At 39.6% G+C, this 24,801-nt stretch overlaps 1 protein-coding gene across 2 annotated transcripts in view; it reads left to right on the forward strand.

The window, feature by feature from the left end:
• The window catches only part of SNCA (synuclein alpha), a 62,440-nt gene that overhangs the window by 15,140 nt on the left and 22,499 nt on the right, over positions 1–24,801 (forward strand). The gene's annotated exons all lie outside the window — the stretch shown is intronic.

Here is a 24,801-nt window from a genome sequence, read left to right on the forward strand (position 1 = left end):
CTGACTGATTAGACACATTGCATCTAAAGCAAAGCTCTATCTGGACAGTCACTGTCTTCCATGAATACAGTGACACTATCTCAAAAATGCCTCTAAATAGCCTCAGCAGATCAACTTTGCTGTAGGTCATCCTCTAAAACACTGTAGGTATTCTTATTTATACACTGTAGTTAATATTCTTCCTCTGACACTAGGTGAGAAGTGACTCCAGCTGGCAGGAACAATGCTTTCCAAAATGTGTGGAGTGGTTTTTTTAGGAGACAAAAATAACTCAGAAGAGACAAATGCCTCATTCTGTGCTGTTTTCTGTATGAATGTTTGAGAGTTAGACAGAAGTAGGGTTAGGAAGAGTCTTTAATACTTACACAAAAATGTGGCTGTCATGGAATTGAGCATGAAGTTCTATTGTGTATCTTATTTGCAGTGTCCAGAGGAACTGTAGCAGTTGAATCCTTAAAAACTGGAGTTTTTTATCCGTGTTGAAGTGTAGTCCTGTCTGTCTGACAAATCTTACTGGTGCTTTACTATGGAGAGCAAAAAGGGCTACTATATTGTGGTAGGCATTAATTTCATTTTGGTGGATTGTCTTGGAAACATCTCACAAGCAGTTTTATTCTCTTTCAAATCAATATTCCTGGGGGATTTTTTTAGTCCTCTTTTTTTCAGCTATTAGTAACATGGTGCTTTTGATGTGGTCACAGATCTTTGTAAAAGCTGTGTGGGAAGATGTGCAAAATGGAGAATCTAATGACCTGCCAGGGGATACATGAATATGGCATGGTCACAGTAGTCTCTGCCCTTCGTTTCTGCTAAAGCTCTTGCGTAGTTTTATGCTGAGAATACTATTTTCTGTTCACAGCTCTTGAAACTCAGTGTAATAAGGATCATCAGTGCTGTAATGCACAATTACCCCCTTTAGTATTGACCATTACTAATGCCTTTTTATCTCTCTCTCGGGAGAGATCCCTGTAATTATAAAGTATAAAGCAAATGTCTGCTGACTTTCGTTTAAATCTGTTCTCTGTATTCTAAAGCTTAGATATAAGTCGTGAGGGCTGTAACAGAATCAAATCATATCTGTGAAATGAAAGAACATCCATAATGTACATGCATATTATTTCTATTAATAGCAACATTATTCTGAACTGGTGTTTTGTTCTGTAGATATGTAAAATCATTCATTTGAGGCTTGATACTGATATTTTTAGGCTGAGGCTCTCAGTCATCCATGCAGTATGGCCATGTAGCTGATGAGTGTCTGTGGCTCCTCCTGGACTGCCTCGCACCTCTGTCTTTTACTGGTTCTGCAAGGGATGAGTAGCCATTTAGAAAATGTTAATATCAACACTGACTAGCATGTAATTATTTTAAAACCTGGTGGGTTTGCATTCCTTTGCAGCTCAGAGGCATATGAGATAGATTTTGCTTGGATTTTCCAGGTGAACTGACAGTTTGGTAGGGCAGGTGTGGGCATCCAGAGTAGCAGTGGGACCTTGAAGGAAGCAGGGTGAGCCTTTCTGAGATAACAGAAGGTGCCAACCAGGCATTCAGAGTATCAATGTAACTTTGTCATTTGTTTCTGTAAGGTTTTGTGTGTTAAGGCTGCTTGCCTGTGTGAAAGCCTGCAGTCTTGCATGGTGACTGGCATTTTTCTTGTGCTGTGATGGAAGTTTGGTTTTGACTTTCAACTAATTAAAAACACTATATATTTTTTTTTTAAACCTGTGGCTACAATGATGCTTTTGCAGAGGAAATAAGTTGCAAATTCTTGGTAAAACTCTTTCTTAAGAAGTTTTCTCCAAGCTGGCCAAGTGCAGCCTTAAAAACTGGTGTGCTTTGGAGCATGAAGCACAAGCTTAAGCAGCCAAGTGAGGCCAGGCTGGAGGGCTGCTGTGACACCCCACTGTCACCCACCTGCCCTGCAGCTGGTGTAAGGCAGGCAGTGTGGAGTGTCAGCTGAGACAGTGACAGACAGGGATGAATTGAGAGTGCCCATCTCAGGCTGCCTGGGGGATTTCTGCTTTGGCAGAAGCTCACTGCTAAACACAGCCAGGGTAGTGGTGGTTAGTAGGCTCAAATTAATTATAAACGTACTGCAAGCAGTATTTTACTGAATGGTAGAACACTTATTGTGTGCCTGTGTGTGTTTTATTTCTGTGTCTTCAGAATGAGCTTTTAAAAAGTAGAAATTACTGATAGTTGCATTTAATGCAGAGATGAACATGAATGTTCTGTTTGCAAGTCAGCCTGAATGTATGGATACAAATGGGTGGGGGGAGGGGAGAGGCTTACCAGCAATTATGTCTAGTGTATAATATTTTTGGAAACAAATATGGCTTACAAAGTTTGTTTTCAGATAGATAATTAACAAATTGAAGTTCTTAACCTCACTGAATCCATGTCATTTGGTTCCCTGGCATCTCAAGAATAAACAGTTGCCAGCTTGTATGATTTCAATGCTGAGTAATTTTATTTTTACTGTTCTGGCACCATAACTCCCAGTCAAGCTGAAATGTCAAGGTTCTTTGAGTACCCTGTGTTGCTATAGTCATATGGATTTCATGTGCTGTAAATTCTACTAAAGTAAATAGAAGAACAGGTCTTGTCCCTAAGATTTTCAGGTTCTGTATGGATCATGTTTGGTATCGATGGGCTAAATCTTTTTTTTTTTTTTTTTAATAGTGTTTCCTAATTTAAAACATTTGCACTAAATAGCTCTGAAAACACAAAGTTTCAGTAGCAGATAACAAGTAGGTAGGCAATACGCTTCCCGAGGAGGTAATACAACTCACTAGTTTAATTATGAAGCTTTCAGTGAAAAAGTCTGTGTCAAGACTGATAAATTAGGTGTTTTCTTTTATATAAAATGGGAATTAAGCAGGAGCCCTTGCTAATTGCATTTAATGTGAAAATTAGGAGTAAAAGCCATGGCAAGTTAGCTGTATCTCCCCTTCCCACCCCCTGCATTTCCTGGCACTCCTTAGAATTCAAGCAGTGTCATAGCATAAGCATTCAGTGCTGTGGAACCCACAGATTTAGAGTATCTCTTGTCTTCCTACTTTTCTTGTCTAGAATAGCTAGTCTTGTGAACCACCAAAATTTCCCACAGACATTATCCTTTGTTCAGAGCCAGGGTGAATGATTCCACTTTGGGGAATCACCATAATTAAATATAAAAATTTGTAGAAGCCTTTTTGATCTTTCTTACAGAGAAGCTCCATGAGACATGGTGCATTGCTGAGACTAAAGATATGATGAAACACCTTTTAATTTTGGTGAGAGCAACTCAGTTTTGATTAAGACAGCAAACATAACAGTGTACTCCAGTTATCTGTTACTTGTTCATTTGGGAAACCTTGCTAGTAGAAGGAATACAAACCCTGTGAATGTTTCTGAGAATTTGCCTTTCAGTGGCAGAGGGAAGGATACTTTTCTGCTTTATTAGGCATCAATTTCTTGAGTGTAAGCAATGCCACTTCTTTCAAAGTTATCTGATTTGTCTTGTTGTAAACTGAGATTCCTTTGTGTTCCCAAAGAAGTTTTGATTGCCATCTGTAGTTAAAAAAACCAAAAAAGCTGAATATATAAGCCTGAGATTTTGCACTTTACACTTTGATTTTAAAAACAAAGATCAATTTAGAAACCCTTCTGTAGCAGTCTTCGGCAGAATTAACTTAGGGATGACATTTGACTTCTACTTAAGTTATCTTGGATATCAGTTTCCAAAATTTGAATACCCACATTAAACTCCCCAACACTGCCGTAGTGCTCTCCTTGTTACCTGCATATGATAAAAATGTCTAACTTGGTAATTGAAAAGCTTCAATAGGCATTTTCTTATTTTGTCTCTTTTTATCTTTTTGAGATCTATTTAGCATATTTTCTTTGCTACAGTGCCATAATACTGACATGCCACATGGAAAATTCCTGAAACTTCTAAAATTAATTTTAATGTACTTTTTCTGTTGTAAATAAAATTCTAGAAGTGGGTATAATCATTGCAGAATTTGGGTGTAGGTAGAACCATGTATTCTGATAGGTATGAAGATCTCCAGGTTCTCTCCAGACCACCTTCATATTCAGTATACTGTACAGGATGCTTGGCTTACTGAAGGATCACCATTCCCCCCCATCTTTCCAGTCTCTAGGTTAGTCAGTTAATTTCAAAAAGCTTGGCTAGAAACCCAAAGGAGAAGCTGTGGAGCAAAGATGGCAAATTTCGTTTTTCAGGAAGGGAGTTAGAGAGTTTTTTCACCCTTGCATTCCATTTTTTGCTGTTTGCCAGATGTTTCCCAAGAGGCTAACAGACCCCAGTGAAAAGCAGGCTGTTAAGTGCAAGTTGCATGAGACTGAAACTGTTGTTCTTCAGTTGAAGCAAGCAGATCTCCCAGAGCATTTAGTATGAGCAAAACATCAAGCCTTAAGTGAGGAAACTTCAGTAAAATTTTGAAATGCCAAATGTAGGAATAGCCTTCACCAATTAACTTCTGGAGTTAAATATTTTCTGTAGAAAAAGAAATTACAGAAAAATATTTTCTGTAGAGCAAGCAGGCTTTAGAGGGGTACAGCATCTAATTGCCCTCAACTACTCCTTATGCTGTATGGCTCTAATAAAAGTCACAGTAGAGAATGGGTAAGTTTGTTTAAATATATTAAATAACCTAGTTTGTGGGCCTGCCAGGCAGTCATAGGTCTGACTCTTTATGCCTGAGGCAAGCAGTGCCACTTTGTCTTGTGCAGTGTAGAGAGATGGGTTTTCTGGTTGTTCAGGGTGGGCCTCGCCATTGTTCTGGTGTGACACTGCTGCCTGGTGTGTGGGAGCAGTTACAGCAACAGTTTGGAAGCATGAAATTATTTGAGTTGGAAGGGGCTTTTAGGATCATGTAGTTCCAAACCCCCTGCCACAAGCAGGGACACCTTCCACTATTGACATTGCTCAGTGCCCCATCAGCCTGGCCCTGCAAGCTTGCATAGGGTGCATTCTGGTGGGATAACTACCACGCAGTCAGTCTTCCTCAAGGAAACCGAAGTGGTTTAGGTGATTTATTAGGAGAAGACCTGCTCAGAAAGTCACAGCTGAGCATCAGTCAGACAACACTTGCTCTCAAATTTCGATTTGAATCATAATGTGCAGAGCATATATTTTGGGGTAGGTTTTCTTTTTCCCTCATTGTTTTATTCTTGTTCTATGCATAATGTATGAGTGGCTGCTGCAAAAACCAAGAGGATATTTAGCAGCTGTTAGCAGTGTCTCCTCTTTTAATGTCTGTAGATTGTTTGAGAGTGGAAGAATGAAGCATCGATTTCCCATTAGGGGATCCACACTGCTCAGGAGCTGATTCTCAGATGACCCTTAAGAGAAAGCCTTTGTTAACTGTTTCTTTAAGTTCTTGAAGAAAGTGGAACTGTCAGTGAGCTGACATAACTCTGGTTGTAGCATAGCGGGACTGATTTATTTTGGTAGAGCTTTTCTTACTGCTCTCAGAATTAATGATGGTGTGTTGTGTTAAAATATCTGTAAGAAATTCATTCTATAAAGCTAATGCATATTCTAGAAACAGCAAACTCTGACTTGTTATGAATCATAAGGCACCCATAGGCAGGTGATATTAAAGTTTCAAATCTGCTTTATGTACACAGTCCAATCTCCTTCTCATGACAGCGCATGTATTTTTTTGATGGTAAAGCTCATGACTCATCTAGGTTGTACAGAGGTATGAATTTCAGTAGACCTGTGAAATTGTGTTGCAATCCAGTATGAACTGCGAGTGTTGGAGTGCAAGTGGCTTTGATTTAGTGGTTTGAATTTATTTTGGAAGCACATTACAGCTGCAATTGAGGCTACTCAATGCAGTTTCATTAATGCAGTTCTGTTTTCTCTTGGTGTTTCCACATGGGCAAGCCTCCCATATGTGACTTAGTATATGTTGATACTGCCTAATGGCACAGTAAAGAACAGTGTGGAGTGTGTGAAGCAGACTCCAATGTTTACAGGAAGTTTTATTTGATGAAATGTGCTAATGATACCCACAAAAAATACACTGATTAATAGGAAGGGTACAGAAGTCACAGAGCCAGCAAGGAGATACCATGTTTTTCTTCTGCCTTTCTTTGGCTTTATATGATTTTTCTTACCTGACATTTCCTTCTTGGCAGGTATGTGCACATGCTGGTAGACTTATGGATGTGAGTAGATTAATTTTATGTCACTTTTAACACCTCTGTTTGAAATATTTAAAATTAGGCTGGGCAATATAAAAATGAATGTGCACAGAAAATAACAATACTTGGGGGGGAAAGCAGAAGGTGGGAGATGGGTGACTGTAGATAGACGTGGTAGAGTTTTTGTGTTTGTTGAAGAGGTTGTTGAAGTGCTGGTAGAACTTTGAATGTCAACTTATGCTTTACTTTCTGGTTGGCAGAGAAAATACTTTTCCTACTGTGGGGCATGTTGCTGGTGTTTTTTCTCAGAGGGCAAAATAGTATTTGAAGGAAAGCCATGTTCTCTCTGTCAAAGCATTTCCATATCTGTGACTTAAGCAGAACTTGAGGAAAGAAAACTTGTAAGGTGTTATCAAAATATCCTGGAGGTTATTGCTCTTCATTAATTCAGGAGCAAATGTCAGTGGAATATAAAGGTCTTGCGAGTTTTCCTGGTTTCCTAATGGCTTCCATGCTGTGAGAACATTTTAGTGCACACTGATATTCAGGATCTACCTGCTTCCTTCACTGCTTCTGACCATAATGTATTCCTAATTATCCGTGGAGAGATGGAGTTAAGGAGCTTTTGGGTGGCATCATATTGTTCTTTGTTTTCTAGCAATTGCTTAACCTCAGATTTATCTTTCACTGTGGAGAAATTAAGTACTCCTATCTTAATCTGAATATGCCTATCTCCCTTGCTCTCCAAGAAGAATTGTTTGCCAGCTGATAGAAGGATAAACACTTTCTCCACTAGGAATTGTTCATGTCATGCTAATGAGGTAATATTTGTAAAATCTTCAAGTAGAGCACCCTTTTTAATTTCTTCAACTTATGAGAGAGAAGCAAAAGATATTCCCCATCCTTTACTAGGAGTCTGCCTTTTGCATTTATTATAAGGATTTGCTTGTCTGCAATCTGCTCTGTTTCTTTCTTCTGGTCTCTCTTCCACCTCCCATAGCCTCCATCTCCTGTTTCCATGTACCTTACCTAATATGCCCCCACAGCACATTCCAGGTTTCTGTGTTGATCTCCCCTGTGCAGCTATGGCCATTGCATTATGGAATTCTCTCAGGCTAACTATGGAACCGGTTCCATTTTGTAGTGTCTGTTTTTCCTGTGTATCCAACCATGGGATTTCATGCAGTACTCATAGAATTTTTTTTTTCCTGTTCTAAATAGTTTCCAATCCTATGCTAAATACTCAGGAAGGTGCTACTTGGTGAGGAATACTTCTGAGTTCATTTGGGGATGATATATGTTCATGCCAACTCTTCCTGTTCTTGCCCACTTTGTGTGAAAGATTCAGCAATTTCAGATGGGAAATAGTTTCATATAACCCGTGATAGCTGGGCAAATTGTTAAGTGGCAATTTTGTGCAACTTAAGGTAAGGGTTTTGCAAGCTTAAAGCTGTCTCCTTAGCATCTTCTGCCATGTTTCAGTGCTCCTTTGCCCTGCTGGCCAAGGAGGAGTGTGTAAGCCTTGGAAGGTAAGAAGCTTAAATGTGATTCTTTCTGCGCCTATCTGGAAGTCATTGTCTCCAGAGGATTTGTGATGGTAGCTGGTTGCTGATGTTGTAAAAGCCAAGGACTGCAGCTGGCAGGTTTTTTTAGCTAGCAGTGAAAGTTTATGGTGCTGAAATGACATTTTGGCAAAGCACTGCAATGTGTGTTTGTCTGCCAGTCCGTTCAGCAAAGCACTGCAGCGGGATATTTAATAGGCATGAGCAGCAAAGTGGGGTCTTGTATTGATGTGATGATGAGGGTTGTATAAACTTCAGGAACTGAAATGTGGAGTAAATACCTCTCTGTGGAGATAGAGACTAATCTGTATTTTCAGAATGTCAATCCAATGTCATCTCTCTCCCAAAGAAATCCTGTAGGTTAAGAGGGAGAGGGAGGATGAAGGAAGTAAGGTGGGATGCTTTATTGGGACTGCCTAATTACTGGCAGTGCTGGTGTTACTATCAGAAGAAAGGAAGCTTAAATCATCAGAGTACTGATGATGATTGTGATGTACTGGTGATGATTAGCAAAATATTAGTGTAATATGATATACACCATTTTTGTGACCATTTTAACCACTATAGAACTTCTTAAAGATTTTGTGGAGTAATTGATAAAAGCTTGGACAGAGCTTGCAGATGTCTGGGACTTTTTTGAAGCTGCTAGGATGTAATGGAAGAGAAGAGATGATCCATCTTGCTTACAGTAAACTGTCACTAAACTCTGGCTCTTACCTGCTTTTGACTGTGTTAACTTGTTTGCTAGAGGAAGTTAAGTGGTCTGGATAAGGATGATTGGTAATGATTTTTCATTTTATAACTACTTGTCTCAGAGCGTTTCAAAAGCTTCCATGATATATCTGGGTAGTGGAATTTGTTGCTGGACAAAGCTACATTGAATATCTCAGAAATGCATCTGAATATTTAGATTGCAAACATCTTTTTTTTCCAGTGGCTTATCTAATGGAAAATATTCCCTATGAGGAAACTGGAGGTGTAAGCTGCTGAAGTTGTCCTTCAAAAAACAATGCTTTTTGCAAGACTGAAGCAGACAGCCTGATTCTGAAGTGTATTGGACATATTGATTGCCCTCCAAACTTTTGGTGTTAGCTTTCAGAGCTATTTCCTTTTGCTTTATTAGCACATGCCCTGGAGATTTGCCAGACTTGGGTCAGAAGAGTCAAAATCAAGCTCAAAAAGAGGAGATGCAGCCAGTATAGAACTACTTTAACCCTGCTGGGTGGGTTAGCTATGAACACAAAGAGGAGCTGTCTGTAATTGCCTTTCCTTCAAAAGCACATAAAACAGGATTTGTGCTTTTGAAGCAGCCTAACCCCTCTGTCCCACCTCCCACTCTATCCTGTGTAGAAGGGGGATCACCTAGAGCAGCTGATACCCTGCCAGTATTATGTCAGCCTTGCATATTTCTTCTCAGGGGCTGTGGGATGAAGCCAAGGCTCTGGCCTTCTTTGGCTGACCTCTGCTGTACCTTTTAATTGTGTAATGTAGATCTTTCTTCGTGTGCTCCTGTATGTAAGAAAGATATGTGGATTTTCATTTTTCCTTACTAATTCCCTGTGATGGTTTTGAGGCCTAAAGGGTTCATTGTGGTCTAAACGAACATGCATTGCCCTGGAGTGGTGTGAAAATTTCAGTTAAGGTGCCAGATTGTGTCAGCCACAAGAAATCTCTACTTATCCATAGGGACAGTATTTCTAATGGGGAATGTCCATTCAAGATGAAGAAGGCAAGAAACAGTGGTTGAAACAAGATATCACATCTAAAGAAAATTATTTTTACAGCTTGTAATGCGAACTGTGCTTGGGGAAGGAAACGGCAAGGGCGATTGAGCTGTGGTGCAGTGCACTTTTAAGACTTGCAGGTTCTCTTGATTTTGTGTGAGCCTTCAGGAAGGAGGCTAGAAGCTGTAAAACCTGTTAGCATCTCTGGTGTTGAGACCTCACTGTGAGCTTCTGATTGCTTCTAATTTGAAGTGTTTTTAATTACTAAGCTAATAATTTGTAATAAGTTAATACTTTAACGGTATTGAAATGTGTGGTTTAATTACAAGAGTGTATGCAGTTGCTGGCCAGTTTGGTAGAATTTATATCCATAATGCAGTTTAAAGATGTTAATGTGTGCATGAAACACTTATACTTTGCCTAATGAATATACTTATGTCAATTAAAAATATTACTCTGGTGGCATCAAACACTTCAGTTCATTACTTAACAACCAGCATATCTTAGCCCAGTAAGGACTGCACTCAGAGATGCTTGTTTAACCCCTGACTTAGCTAATACTTCATATGTTTGATCTGAACAAATGATTCTGTTCAAATTCCTAGTAGCATCAGTTTTAATGGCTGGGTCATTTTTAATTTTGTGCATGTGGCAGATGATCTTACAAATCCCTTAAGACATAACTGATTGAGTTCAGACATACTGTATGCAAATTGTTTTGTAGAGAAAGGTCAGAGATCAAATAGAGCTGGAGGCTGAATTTATTTCCCTTTCTGGAGAAAATATTCTAATAGGTCAAGAGTGGAGTCACTGGCTTGGCACAGATCTTCAGATGGAAGGAAGATTTCCTCCCTTCTCCTCATCCCTACTGTGGAATTTTTTCTGATGTGTGTTTGTTTTATTTGATGATGCTGGACCAATGCATTTAGGAGCAGAACTCTCTTCCTTGTCCACAGCACAGAGACAGGCTTTATGAGTGTATATTTGCATTGCAGAGGTTTAAAAGGTGAAGGCAGGTGGGATTAGTGATGGCTGTGGTGGTAAAATGCAGTGCAGGGTTGTCAGACCAACGGGTGGAAGATGGAAACCTTTATTGGAGCCTTGTCAGTTGTTACCTTTTGTTAGTGTGGAATTTATAAAACAGCTTCTTGAAATTAGGGTACTTTTTTTTTTTTAAAGCATCATTCTTCTCAATATATTGTATGTTTACTTTAAAAAAAAAAGAAAAAAAAAAACCTAAGTAAGTTATTCCAGGAGCTTTGAAGGAGGGCATGTGTTCACATACAGCTGACCTGGTGTCTGAGCCAGAGTGGTGAGCTTGCTTTTTCACAGTCACCAGCATAATGTTTCCTCTGTGGTCTATTTTTGGAAGGGGTGGTGTACTCATCATTCACAGGAAAGGTAACAGATTTAGCAGTGCCTCTTGCCACCTCCTACACACCATCTATGAGATGGAGTTTTTAAGTCTTAGCTGTCTCTGTAGATTTTTCCTTGAGCTATATTTTGGATGTATGCTTTATAATGTGGCTGGTTGGACTGCTGTAAATGCCAGCTGTTGTCCAAACTGAGAAACAGGGGAGGCTGGGAGAAGTAATGAAACCACTTTAGAAAGCAAAGCTTACACCTTGCTTTGAAATCTATTTGTAAACATCTTGATGACAGCTAAGATGAGTAGTAGTGGATTTGTTTTTTCTTTTCCCAGCCTCTGTGTTCCTTAGCTCAGCTCTATGCCTCTAGACTGTGTGTGGTACATGATGGGAAGGGAAGCCTTTGCAGGCCTCCTGAAGGAGAATCAGACTCAGGAATTCATCCTAGTATGCAGGCTACATGAAGAGAATGTGGACACCTCTTGGTTGTACTTGAAAGAAAATGGATGATCATAGCTGGTCAAGGTGTCAGGTTAATGTGTTCCAAAGAGACTTAACTTGAAGCAACTGAATGTCCTTTTCTCCGTTTATCTTGGATTTACAGTTGGCCTAAGATAACAGCAACTGATTTGATGAGGACAGATGGCAAACCCAACCTTTCTCTACATCCCCTAGTTAGCAAAAAGTCTATTTGGGGAATCAAAGCCATTGGTGGGGATGAGCTGGGTTCAGGAAGAATGGAACGACTGGGTAGGGCATATTTGATTATTAGGGAATGAGTGGGAGGAGAAAAAGTGGCCATGTATGAAGGTAGTTCTTGATTTCCCCTTGTATTCAAGCGCCGTGAGGCAACCTCTGATCCTGTTTCCTTGAGGTATAGGATGCTGGCACAGACCTCACTCTCCAGAAGTCTTATGGCTTCTGGAAACACAGAAGAAGGGCTCAGACTGTGATATGGGATGTGCAATGGATTCCACTTATGTCTTTTTACCCAGCTTTTGCCAGCAAAATAGTGGCTGGGAAGTTGAGCTGCCCTGCAACTTCAATTTTTCAGCCTGATGTTTTGCGTTTGTGGTGAACATTGATAATAAAAGTGAATCTCTTGGGAAGAATAAGTTGCATTTTAGATTTTTTTTTCTTCAATAACTGCTCTGTATCTATCCTAATGTGGATCCCTTTGATAATTGCCTGAAAACTTATTTGTGGCAGAGCTTTCTAAGGGCTGACTGCTTTTGAATATCCATCCTAGTATCTGAAATTGGAGTTGTTTGGAAAAGCAGGATGTTTGAGTGATTGTTTTACAGGGGCATAGGTTCAGCTGAGATTTCGAATTATCTGAAAGGATCCTGTACAGGGTCCATCATGTTGTGTCCTCCCCTTCAATGCCTGAGCTGTGTGCAAACAATCACATCCATCCAAGTGATCCTAGATTAGATACTGACATCTCACTAGCTCACCTAATTTGTACCCCTTGCCCCAAGGAGAAAGCAACTTACCAGATTCTGAAGGTCTTGAATTTGGATGGGTTTGTATGCATAAAAGAAGGACAAAAGGAATTCTCAAATGTTATTAAGTTTAAGAAAAATCTACAGCCATGTGCTTTGTGTTTGTTGATTATCCACATTAAAAATAAAATCAGAATACCTTCCACATTTTCCAGTGAGTTAAAATCTGTCCAGTGAATTCTGTAATCTGTTAAAATCTGGGCCTTAAGTCCATCTGTCCTACAGGCACTCTTGTGACCTGTAGAGGAGCCCTATCCTTTTGGTTTCTGTTGGGTGCACAGTGTTTGGCCAGCTACTTCATCAGTCCAGTACATCATCATATTGCTCTACCAGAGAATTATGGGATAGCTTAGGTTGGAAGGGACCTTACAGATAGTCTGCTTCCGACCTCCCAGCCATTATCTTCCCTGCTCCTTGCCATGATCTCTGCAGCAGTCCTGTGGAAGTAACAATGACTGCTGTGTATTGATTGTGTATTGAGGAGATACCAGTCTCCTCACCAAGGGTGGCAAGGGGGGGTGACCCTCCATCATGGAGAGTGATACTGGCACTTGAGGAAAGTGCCAACTGTTTCAACAAAGTATAAAGAATTTACTCAGAATGTTTGTTTTGTGCACTTCTTGCCCTGATCTCCCAGGCAGACTGGTAGGAGATCAGAACAGGATGGGTGCTTTCCTGCTTTTCTTACAAATCATCAAGGTGCAAGTCAAGGTAGGCTTTTCATTGCTCTAATGCTCAGCTTCATTTTTGTAAATCTATTGAAGGCTACTTTGCTTGTCCATGGGTGAACAGGTACAAGTCTTTTATCCACAGTGGCTATGTAGGAGAAATTGAGTACGTAGTTTGGCTGGATACATCTTTAGTAAAATTTAGCAGTGATCCAGGAGAAGTAAGAGCTCAAGTTGACTTCTAGAGTTTTCTTTATGTTTAGTTGAGTGTATATGGCATTCAAGGAGAGAAACAAACCTGTCATAGCATTTACCAAACATTTTTCAGAAGGAAGAAAACTTTAAATCATTTGTATTTTTTTGTTTTGACATGAACTGTCAACTACTTGCAAAAAAAAATTTCAATGTAGCTGTTAAAATCACAACTGTGTTTCAAGCTACTGTATGTAGCATATTTACGAAGAGCTTTTGTGTTGCAGTATCTCATCTGATATGTCCTATATTGTAAGACTGTCACATAATTTCTGATTGTGATATCTGAGCTGCATTGGAATTTTGGGGATTTTTTAAATCTCTTCTGGGGGAGAGGCAGGAATTTGCCTGCCTCATCCCCAGACATGTGGCTTGTCTTTCAGAACACACAGCTAGCTGTTGGTCGCTCTTTGTTAGAACACGCTGTGCTTTCACAAAGCATCATTCTGTGTGCAGCCAGCATTTGAGACTCATTGGAGAAGTGGGGGCAAAGAAATGCAGAAATATAAGTTATCTTTGACTAAGAGGAGCTATCTTCCTCACAGTGAGGCATTGCATGAAGTTCCTTCCCTCATTTGATTTGGATGAGAGCTAACAGAAGCTTGCAAGAGCTGCTAGTAGGACCTAAGCTATGCAAGGAGAGGGGGTGATGGACCAAGAAGCTCCTGTTCTGGCTGATGACTTATCTGTCACTCTCAAGAAGCACAGATTGCTTCAGTTCCAAAATCAAACAACAGGAGTACAACACTTGCATGTGCTGTGGACTGGCACTGGAAATACTTGGGATGTGCTTGAGAATCATTCACTGTAAATACATGCTTATGCTTGAGTGCGTGATTCTTGTGATTGTCTTTGTTCAGGAGCGCTAAACAGACTTAAGTGCTTTAGTATGTTAATGCTAAAAATGAAAGTGCATCAAGGGTAAGACTGTTATTCTTCAGCCACCCAACAGTGCTTTGGTGAGTGGGTAAGCAGAACTCCAGCCACTGGGGCTGCTCAAGAATGCAGGAAGGTTTGACAGGTAAAACAAGGAAAAACAAGCAGAAATGAATGGGCATATTGATAACATAAAATCTGAAGTACATGCACATGTATAGAACTGGTGAGGTAGAACTCTAGCATATTTTGACAATGCCATTACATTATTTTGTAGTTGTTCTGGTTAACAGTAGACTTTCTCAGTCAGGTGTCTTAAGTTACTAGCTAAAAGGAGTTCATAGTTTCATTAAGTAAAGTTGGCCCTTGGGATGTTGCTGTATCTGGGCTTTTTGAATTCTGTATTTGAACAGTTGTGACTTGTTTCTGCTTGTCTTTTACTATTGCAGTGCATGCTGCAGTGTTCAGATTCTTGTTAATAATCTCAACCATCATCTGGTGAAGTTGTGTATGAGAGAAAAAATATAGTAATTGTCCTTGACAAAACAAAACATTGAGAGTTTTGCCTCCAGGCATTATTGAGTAATGATTAAATAATTCTCTAGAGGGTGCAAATAAATGGCATGTATAGTTTTTCTGTCTTTTCTGTCTTTCTAAATGTGACATGAGAATGTTTTGTTCTTCATCGTTCCTTGTGTTGTTCTTCCATAGCCTCTGGAGTGTTGTCTTCTTCATTGTGGGAGTCAGTGTTAGTCATCTGGGCAGCTGCTCTTCCAGAGGTGTCCAGCAGTGGGTGGATGATATCCAAAGAGTACAGAGCAGCAAATAACATCATAGTCTTACCATGCAAAATGGTGTTGGGGTCTGTTCAACTCATCCCTTGTTCCCGTTTGATCTGTCTGACTGCATGAAGAAGGGCTATTATGAGCCTCTCAGCTGTCAGTTCTGTCTTGTACTCTTGATCAACCTGCTATGCCTTCTAGATTGGCAAGGTTTGAAAGCAACTAGAATTGACTAAGAACAAGAGGGTAAGGCTGGTACAGTGACAGCTGGTGGCAGTTAAGTTTTCTTACTTCCTTTGACAGTAAGTTTTTTTTTTTACTGCTTGTTCAGCCACCTCAGTTTGGACTGTCACTCTTTGACAGCAAGTAAGGATGATCTTGTCAGTCAAACCTACTCAACAGAAAACTTGTTCCATTTACTTGGTGTTTGATTTCTATTTTGCCTTCTATTCAAAATTGTTCTGATCTTGGAGTATTTCTTTATGCCATATAAACAGTTTTGTTTTTCAAGACTGTGTAGACTGAACATCTGAGAATCTGAGATAATTTGGTGCATGGCCAGATTTTTTTACTGATTACTTTATTCTGTTTCTTGGTCATCAGTAGTAATATAATTGGATATTACTAAAAAAAACAAATGCCACGCAGCAGGATATTCTTGTCAGGGAAACTGCTTCTTTAGCTGTGAATATATGAAATAATGATCAGTCAAGCATTGCACAGAAGTGCTTTGCAATTAAAAAAAATAGCACAGATGTTAGCTATGTTTGTGGACAGATCATCCAGACTGTCATCTGTTTGTTTTCCTGAAGTACTATTGTAGCTATATGCATTAGTCTACTGTGATGGCATATACTGCCTTTTAATTCCTTTTTCCTTCGGAAAGATCACTATACTAACTCTGAGGTAAGTAGTAATAACTTAGAACTCTCCTGTCTTTTTTTGTGCTTTCCTTTCCACCTTTCCCGAGCCAGGCATTTGGTTCTTTCATTCTGAAATACAGTAATAAGTTATTAGAGTCTTCTCCATGCAGCCAGAGAAGCAGACAATTATTGTGAGGTGATGGGAAGTTTTGATTTGAAATGAGATAGTGATCACAAGGCTGGTGGCCTTTGAGTTTTCAGTTGCTTTATGAAGCCAGAATGGTAGAATAGCCTTTTAGTCCTTGTCCATGTCCATCACTGGAAAAAAAGGTGTTTAGGTGGAAATGGAACAGAGGGAATTTTGTGGTTCCTATGGAGCTTGGATTAATTGTTTTTTATTTTTCAGTCTTATTACTGGTAATCAAGGATGGAGACATGTTTACAATGGAGGGGGCATTTCAGAGGAGTACATGTGCAGCTCTTGAAATATCTGTGAGGTGTGTAAAACTTTGCTCCCAAGTAATTACACTTTTAATTTCAGGAAAAGAATTTTGCCTTGCTTGTTTTTACCATGCATTCTAGTGCATGTACTAATTCTTTCCTCCTTGTGATTTAAGTCTCATCTTAGTAGTTGGGCTGTGTTTGAAATGTTTCCTACCAGAACACACATGCAGTAGTAGCATGAGATGTGATAGCAGTACCATTCTCTGAGTGTTTTTCTCAACAATCTCTTCCTTCTGTGTCACATTATTTAGACAGGATTGGCTCAAGTGCCACATATGAATGTCTGTTTCTGTTGGAGAAAAGAGATGGGAAACTGAATTAAGTGTTCAGTGCTAGTTAGTATTTATAGATACAGTTAAAAAGTATTTGTTCAGACCACCTGAGCAGGCATCAGTTCAGACATGGTAGACATAGGTGCTGCAGAAATAATTGTATTTGCATGGCCCTACTCCATTTTAGAAGATGGTGGGCCCATGAGTCCTAGTCAGTCTCTCAGCATCAACTACATTACCTTAGAGTCCAATCCTTGTGGAGAGTAAATCACTTCATGCTGATTTTGCATGCTGCAGGGTGAGGATGCCTTGTGCCTTAGTGGATCACATTGAAGAGGAACACAGACAGAACGGTGTTGGCCTGAAGCTGCTGTGATACTTTTCTGTACTCGTAGGCATGGACAAGACCCACAAAAACCATGTTTCTGAGTCACAGGGGTTGTTCTCTAAGCAGCCACGGTACTTTCCTCACACGCAGTCTGAACTGCAAGTAGAACACAATGTTTTTTTAGTCATCTTTGGGTGAAGACTTCTGTAGTTCTTGTCTGAAGTCATACTGTATCCAAAAGAGTGCTGTTTGGATGGATGGAGTGGAGTACACATCTCGAAGGTTTGCAACTGTGCACACTCTGTTGCATTGTGATTTACTTGTATTTTATCCAGGAAAAAGAAGAGACAGGAACGTAGCTCACTAGAACAGGATCCTGAAACATCCAAACTGACAAAAATCATTAGTCCTTACACTCTGAAAAGCATGGGGATTATTTCCAAGAACTTAAAAGCAAATGTCACTTTTCATCTTCAGAACAGATGCTTCTACTCTGTTGGAAATGCAAGGCAGGAAGCTTGGATTTCTCTTGCTGTTTGCGAAGTAGAAGGACATGAACTACATTAATTAGTCTTATTAGTAGTGTTGATGTCAGAGGTATGAACCTGAATTGGTCAAATGTCTGCCAAACACGGACGTGTAAGCACGGATTCACTATCACAGTGCAGTGATAGGCACCTGCAGATAGTGTTTAAATGGTTAATTGGGACATCCTCTGGGGTTTCAGCTGCAACTATTTACTGGCTAATACACACCAGCACTCCTAAAGCATTTTAGAAACTGTCCTTTCTACAGTTTCTGAACACTAAAAGAAATTTTAACACCATCTGTCTAGTCAGGCACAGCTCAACCCAGATGAACTGCTTGTCCTCTTAAACTAATTAAATTTTTAGTTGGGTGATGACTGTCTTCATTTTTCTTAAGATAAAGTTTCTTACAGGAACAGGAAAACAAAGTTTGGTAGCATCTCTTTGAACAACATTTTTATTTAAAAGCTTCTAATATAAGTCTAGGGAGAAGTTGCTCAGAGCAGCAAGAAATTCAAATGTGACACTGGGTTGAGTTGTTCAGACTCAGAGCTGCATCTCTTGGTATTGCTGCTTCCGTGTTCGGCATTGGGCCAGATTTGTAGTGTAGGGTTTTTTTTCATTGTGCTTCTTGAAGTTACAACCATTGCTGACATGTTTGAAGTTTCTTATGGTGTTATTTTGCTGATCTTTGGAAGGAAAAAAATGGGCATTAGGTGTCCTATTTCTTTTGTTTATAAATGCATCGGATATAAGAACCTAAGAAGAGTTACAAACATTGGTGTGGCATATGAATCTCAGAGATGCATGGCATGGTCTCACTCTTCCCTTGCCAGGAGGGATTTTCAATTCAGGGACTTCCAAACCAGAGGTGTCAGAACCATTGTTTGAAAAGTGCTGTGTTTGCCTGTGGTATCTCTCAACTTGTTGAGCAGTTATTTGAATCCATGTAACCCTCTGCAGCCAGTGTCTCACTTGAAGATTTTCATTGTGGCACTGGTGGCTGTATTTGATGTCCTTTAGTTTTCATCTGTGAAGACTGCTGATTTATCATTCCTTATCTCTGTGCTGTTTAGCAGGCAATGGTCAAGTTGATGATCAAAGAAATACCAAATCTGAGCTCTTTGAGATGTCCTTCATCCTGATATTTTTTGACGTTAACTGAGTTTCTGTTTGCACTTCTTGAAAAATATGTGCCTTGCAATAAAATGGGAAAGGGGAAATCCTACTTTTTTATGTGACTTGCTTATCCAGTAGTTCTGTGCTGTTCTTGTCTTAGACTGAATGATTATAAGAAACTGGGAGGGAAACAAAAAACATCAGTCTTGGTCTTGGTAGCCATCTTTTTCCTGTGGGGTTTTCTAATACTTCTTTCAAAACTTTGTTATGCAGAGATTTTAGCTGTTGTGTCCATAAATGATGTGTGAACAGATTTCAATTTCCACTAATTTGCCCATTATTCAAAATTATTTGGCTGTTTCAGACTATCAGTTGCTATGACTGCTGTTTGCAGTTTGTTATTTGAAGTGTGCATCTGGTCACTGATTGCACTGAATGTTCTTGCTCTTGGATAGAAAGTCTTCCAAGCTCACAAAGCCTTTTTTGAAGGAACTGTGCAAATACATTACTGTGTGCATATTTGCAGTGGCTTCTCATATGTATGATAATAGAATGTAAATAAAAGGAATGATGAATGCTGCTGAAATGGTTACAAGAATTGTGTTTGCATGAGTGTTCTGAAATATTTCATAATGGCTTAGTGTGACTGCAGTTTCTCATGGGTACTTTTTTAAAATAGGCATTGTAAGGACAGTGTTTTCAAGTTGTGGGTATTATGAGCTTTAGCTGGATGCTGGTTTTGTAGCAAGACTTACTGAGATAGTTAATTTTGCTCACCTTTGAGTTCTTGTTCTTAGTTTTCTGACCTAACAGCCGGAAGTGAAGGGGAGATGTGGCATCTCTGAGTTGTCACTTGGGTATTTTTGGGATTTTACACATGTATGTAACAGTTATGCTTGGCTCACGTTTTCAAGATTGTCTGCTACAAATAGTTGTGGGAATTTTTTTAAATGAGATTTCAAGCTTATAAACAAATTATTTCTGGGATGAATTCTGGGTGTTTAATGTTTGAGATTCAGTTTAGGTTTTTATGTCCCTGTTCTGCTGCTAGTAATCAGAATTTCTTCCACTTCATTACCACTTCTAAATCTGTGACTAGTACACTGCCTTTTCTATCACAGATCTTTTAAGGAAGATATTTTTAAAAAATCCTTTTAGTAACTGGTGAGACGCCTTCCTTCAAACTGAAACGCTGTCATTTGTTCTTTCTTTGCAGCTTAAATTCAAAAGGCCTTGTTTTTTTTCAAATAAATTTTAACTAACTTGTAAATCAAGATTTTTTAAGGTACAACACCAGCTGTCTGGGTAAAATCTAACTAGATTAATATAACTGTGCACCCTTAATTGACTAATCTTATGATTTTGTGCTAAAGAAGCAATCTTCTCGGGCAAGATTTGCTCTGGTGTTTTATTGCCTGTGCTTGTTTCCATCCAGGAGCAGGATTTTCAGCTGTGTGTAGTTGTTGGCCCTGCAGTCAGTGCAAGAGTTACTGATTTTCTCTGCGAGAGCAACTATAGTGCCTCTGGTGCAGTTCTCAAATCCCCACACAGACTGTTGCCTTCTTGTTCATGAAGTGCCAGTGGTTGTCACTTGACATTCATCAATGTTCATTTTGGCCAACCTAAACATCTGGTCAAGTATTTGATAGAATATTTGGTCAGAGGACAATCAGACTTTTAAGAAGTCTTAAGGTATTTGACTTCTAGGGGCTTGGGATTTTTTTTGCTTTGTTTATGTAGGCTTGTACTGGTTATTTTACTCCTTCCAAACCAGCTAGAGAGAAGGTTTCCTTCAAATGGTATGCTCTTACTCTGTGGCTGTGAAAGAGAAGCAGTGTTTGCCTGAGAAAGTGGAATAACATAGACATTTTAGCTTTTTCGTGATGCAGTTCTCTCCCATCAGCCTCTGCTTTCTGTGCAATGGGGGCCTATTATTGGCAGCGGAGAAGCAATTCAGTGAAGACTCATTTGCAGATAACTCTGCAATTTCAACTATTTCCCTGTAAAAGGAACGTAAATTGCTGGTTGTCCTGTTAAAAAGCACCAGCTAATTACTTTGTTTCCCTCTCAGCAGTAATATGACAGATATCATTTTAGCATTAAAGATTAGGTCACTGTCCATGGCAATTGTTGAGTGACCCATAATTAGGATTCTAACTTCACGGTGTCGAATCTGATATTACTTATCCTGAAACAGGTATTCCTGAAGTGCTTGACAGTGTTACTAATTCTGATCCGCTCTTAAATTAACACAGCTTTGGCCAAAATGTCCAACAACAAAAATTCCTCCTGTTGGTGATTCAAACCCCACACTCCACCCAAACGCGTGCCATAAATAAGTGACATACTCCTACCATGACAAAATTAATTGAGGAGAAAAAAGACTCATGGTAAAACTCGTAAATGTCATCTTTGTTAGCATGGGACATGTAGGAGCCTTTTCTAAAAAGGAGGATTCAGTGCTCTGTGAATAGATGAGTACAGTATGTAAAGGCTTGAGAATAACATAGTAAATCTCAGTGTCTTGCATTGTGCAATGTGATGTTGGGAATGCTGTTTCTCTCTGCTTAATTTGTAAGACATACTGTTCTGCCAGCTACAACGCAGTACTGAAATTAGTGCTCCTTTAGGGAAAAGGAAATGAAATAAGGTCATTGGCTTCATTTGTTTGGGCCTCTGAGAAAGATGGGATTTTGTTGTGTTCAAAACAAATGTGGTATAGAGTTGTCAGGGGCTCCGGGGACTCCAAGTGCGTAACAGCGGAAGTACAAATGAGGGCAAGTCAGACAGAAACCTTATTTACCGTGGCCCTTGTGAGAGAGCACTGAGATGGCATCTTCCCCTCTATGGTATTACCCAAGCTCTCAAGGGGGGAGTTGGAAACCATCATGGACTGTTGGCTTTTAGTCAAAAGGAATGCTCTTCTAGCTAAGAAACTTCTTAGCCAGACCCTTCAGTTCTAAGAACTAATGGTTTCACCACCACAGAGTGCCTGAGAGAAAGCGGGGAACATGTACAATTTGACTTTTTCTAAAATTGAGATGTTTTTCTGTAGCCATTAGAGCAAAAGGAATGATTGTGGTTTTGGAAGTTTGAGAGGTGAGCTTTTCACTATGTTGGCTTAATAAGTTCCCTTACAATTGCTTGGAGTTCAGCATTTTTTTGGTCATTTTTTGGAATGACCTGAGAAACTCTAAAGGAATCTGACTCAAAAAATATCAAGATAAACTGAAGGTTTAGAAGGAAGGTAGCAGGGAAATAAAAAATGGCAACGTGTCAAAAATCTCTTCATTGAGCATCCTCATGATGAGTTATGACTCCTGGTGGAAATTGGTGAGGAAATCACTGCTGCACTAAAACCTGGGACTGCATATTCAATCAGCATAACCCTACTGTGAACAATTTGAACTCAGCATCAGCTACCTGGTGAAGCCTGGCCCTAGAGCTTTTCATTTGTGGTGTAGCCATCAAATATCCCAAGAAGGACCATGCAACTCACAGGTGATATTTTTAGCTACACCTTGAGAACCCAACTCCAGATCCTGTAGGAACAGAAAAAGTAGTCATTTCAGCAGAAGAGAAGACACTGAAGTTGCCTGTTCTCCCACCTTAATTTTTCTTCTACTAAGGACATGATCAGAAGTGCCAGGGATTACAGAAGGAATGACAGGTAGTGTATTTCCTACAAGCATTTAGTGGGCTGTTGTTCTCTGATGAAAACATGGGAGCTGAATGAAGATCAGAGTTCATAAATTACACTAAGTAATGAGGGAGTGTGGCCAAAACACAAAACAGAGATATACAACTTGTGGCTAAGGTAATGACGGGAGCTGCATGACTGGGAAAACAGTCTAAACAGTCTGCATTATTCCAAAGAACATAATGTGAAAATAATAAAAAAAAAATAGTTCAACAGGCAAAAAAAAACCCAAAAAAACAAACAAAAAAAACCCCAAACCAGCATCAGCATATAAAGGGATCGGCCTCTGCTGTTCTGGCAGGGTATCCAATGCAGAGAATGTGGCTGAAAAACAATTTAAGGCTTCCTTTTTTTCAGGAATAATAGGAGTTTTGGCCAAAAAAATTTTCCAAAAAAGAGGAATATTCATCCTGAACCATATTATTTGGATGGTACACAAAGTTTCATGTGGCTGCCACTGAAAATCTGTTCAAACGAGGAAAACTTTGTTCTGTACATAGGATTTATGTCCCTTGTCCCTGCTAAGGACTAGGAGGGAGCTGTGTGTGTTTGAAGCACAAGCCAGGAGGATTTTCTTCAGAGACTATAAGGTGTTCAAAGGACCAGGACAGTTTTTCATATGGTGAAACTGGGGAAGATAGAGTATGTGAAGGCTTTGTCAAAGCATCTTTAGATGAGCTGGAGTGTAGTTATGAAGCTGGTGAATTTTGGACATGTGATCATTTGCAATTAGATGTTCTGTCCTGGAAACAAGCAGAGACGCTGGCAATAATGCAGGATAACTTGCTTGATGGCAGACAAGCATGTAGTCAAGAGAAGCTGCACAAAAAGATGGGAGGTGACATTTGGAGCTGGTGACCCCACAGCAAACTCCGTGCATCCTCACAGATGTCAGGAGAAAATCAGAAATTAATACGTTGTGCTGTACTGTAAAAAAACAAAGTAATTTCCCTGAATTGTTGTTCTGGGGGAAATAGGGACAGTGATACTCAGTTAAGGATTAGTGCAGGAAGTAGGGAAGAAAATTCAAGGTTAGATGGATGAAGTGGAGCTTTTTCCAGGTTGTTTCAGTACCAGTTGTAAATGAAATGGCTGATACTGAGCCCAAGCTGCCTCTGTAACAAAAAGGATCACTGAAACAACTTCTGTGCAAGTAAGATAACTTAAGGCCACGTTGCTAGGCAAAATTAATTTTTAACTCCAGAATTTAAAATGCCTTGGATGTACTTTGAGCTACTTTGAAATTTAGATCCATGGACAGAGACTGCTGGAGAAGTAGGAGGAGCAGTTCTGGTCTATCATAAACTGGCTGCAGCTTTGCATTTAGTCACTGACAATCTGTAAGTCTGTTTCCCTACCTGCAGAGCTGGTAGGATATTTCTGCCTTATCTGTGTAAAATATGAGCTTGGCATGCCATTGTAAGCAAGGGGGGGACTTCTGCAGAGGGGAACATCAGCACAGTGTTTAGCAAAGCATTCAGAAAATTCAGCTGAAATTAATGGATATGGTTCACAGAGGTGTATAGACTTTTTTGATCTCACTTTAACTCCAGGACAGAGCTTGAGCACCACTCCTCCCAAAAATCATTGCCCTGCTAGACAGGTTAGGCCTGGATATTTTGTGCTGAGTGATTTATTGGCCAGAAGGTGATGAAATGAAGATGGAGTCCCCCAACAACTGGAGCTCATAGGTAGCATAATGGTAAGGTTAGAAAAAAAATTTAAATTTAAGCATTACATGGAAGTCATGGGAAGAGGGATTGAATGTAAGAAGGTGTCTGAAGCTGTCATATTAGCTTTGGGGTTTTGCTTTTATTTATTTCTTTGTGGGTTTTGAGTAGTTGAGAGATCCATTTCCTCACTTCATTCACATATTTCCCATTAGAATCTCTAGAGAAACAGAGGGATCAAACCAGGGACTAATGGTTTCATCAAGCCTACTGTGAGACTTTCCCTTTCATTATACCATGGTGGTTGGATGAGTAATGATACCTTTTGCTATTGCATTGCTTTTTTCATATTGATTTAACCCAGTAAGATCTTAAGAGAATCAATATTTCCTGTGCTATTTTGTTTACATGTGTTCTTTTGTTTGATTTTATGCCAAATTATTAGATGCCAAATAGCATTATTTTCTATATTTAGGTATGTAAGTGTTTTTAAGAAGGAAAAATGTATATATCTGTACATTTGTGGATGTCAGGATAAATTTCTTCTAAGTATTATTCTGCAATTGATAGAAGAATCTACTTTTTATTTGTACAGGTGTTGCTAGGCAATGGCTATGAAGGATCCCTAATTATTCCCACTTTGCAGGCAACAGGACACTTGGCTTGACTTTTCCAGTCAGGAAAAGTTAATACAAAGAGGCCCTTTTTTTTTTTTTTGCCTGTGGCAGGGACTCATTCTTGGTTTTCTCACAGTTCTTCTGTAGCCTATTTGCTGGTGATTTGTGTGCTCTGCTTTCTTGGTTACTGCTAAAAACCACTTCCTCTGCTCCTCCTCACTGTCTACCACATATCCTCTGCCTCCTAGGACCAAGGCTGTGATTTCCCCATGGTTCACCACAGGGTAATTGAAGGATTGGGGA

Source organism: Motacilla alba, chromosome 4 (assembly GCF_015832195.1).
Source record: "Motacilla alba alba isolate MOTALB_02 chromosome 4, Motacilla_alba_V1.0_pri, whole genome shotgun sequence".
Classification (NCBI taxonomy): Eukaryota; Metazoa; Chordata; class Aves; order Passeriformes; family Motacillidae; genus Motacilla; species Motacilla alba.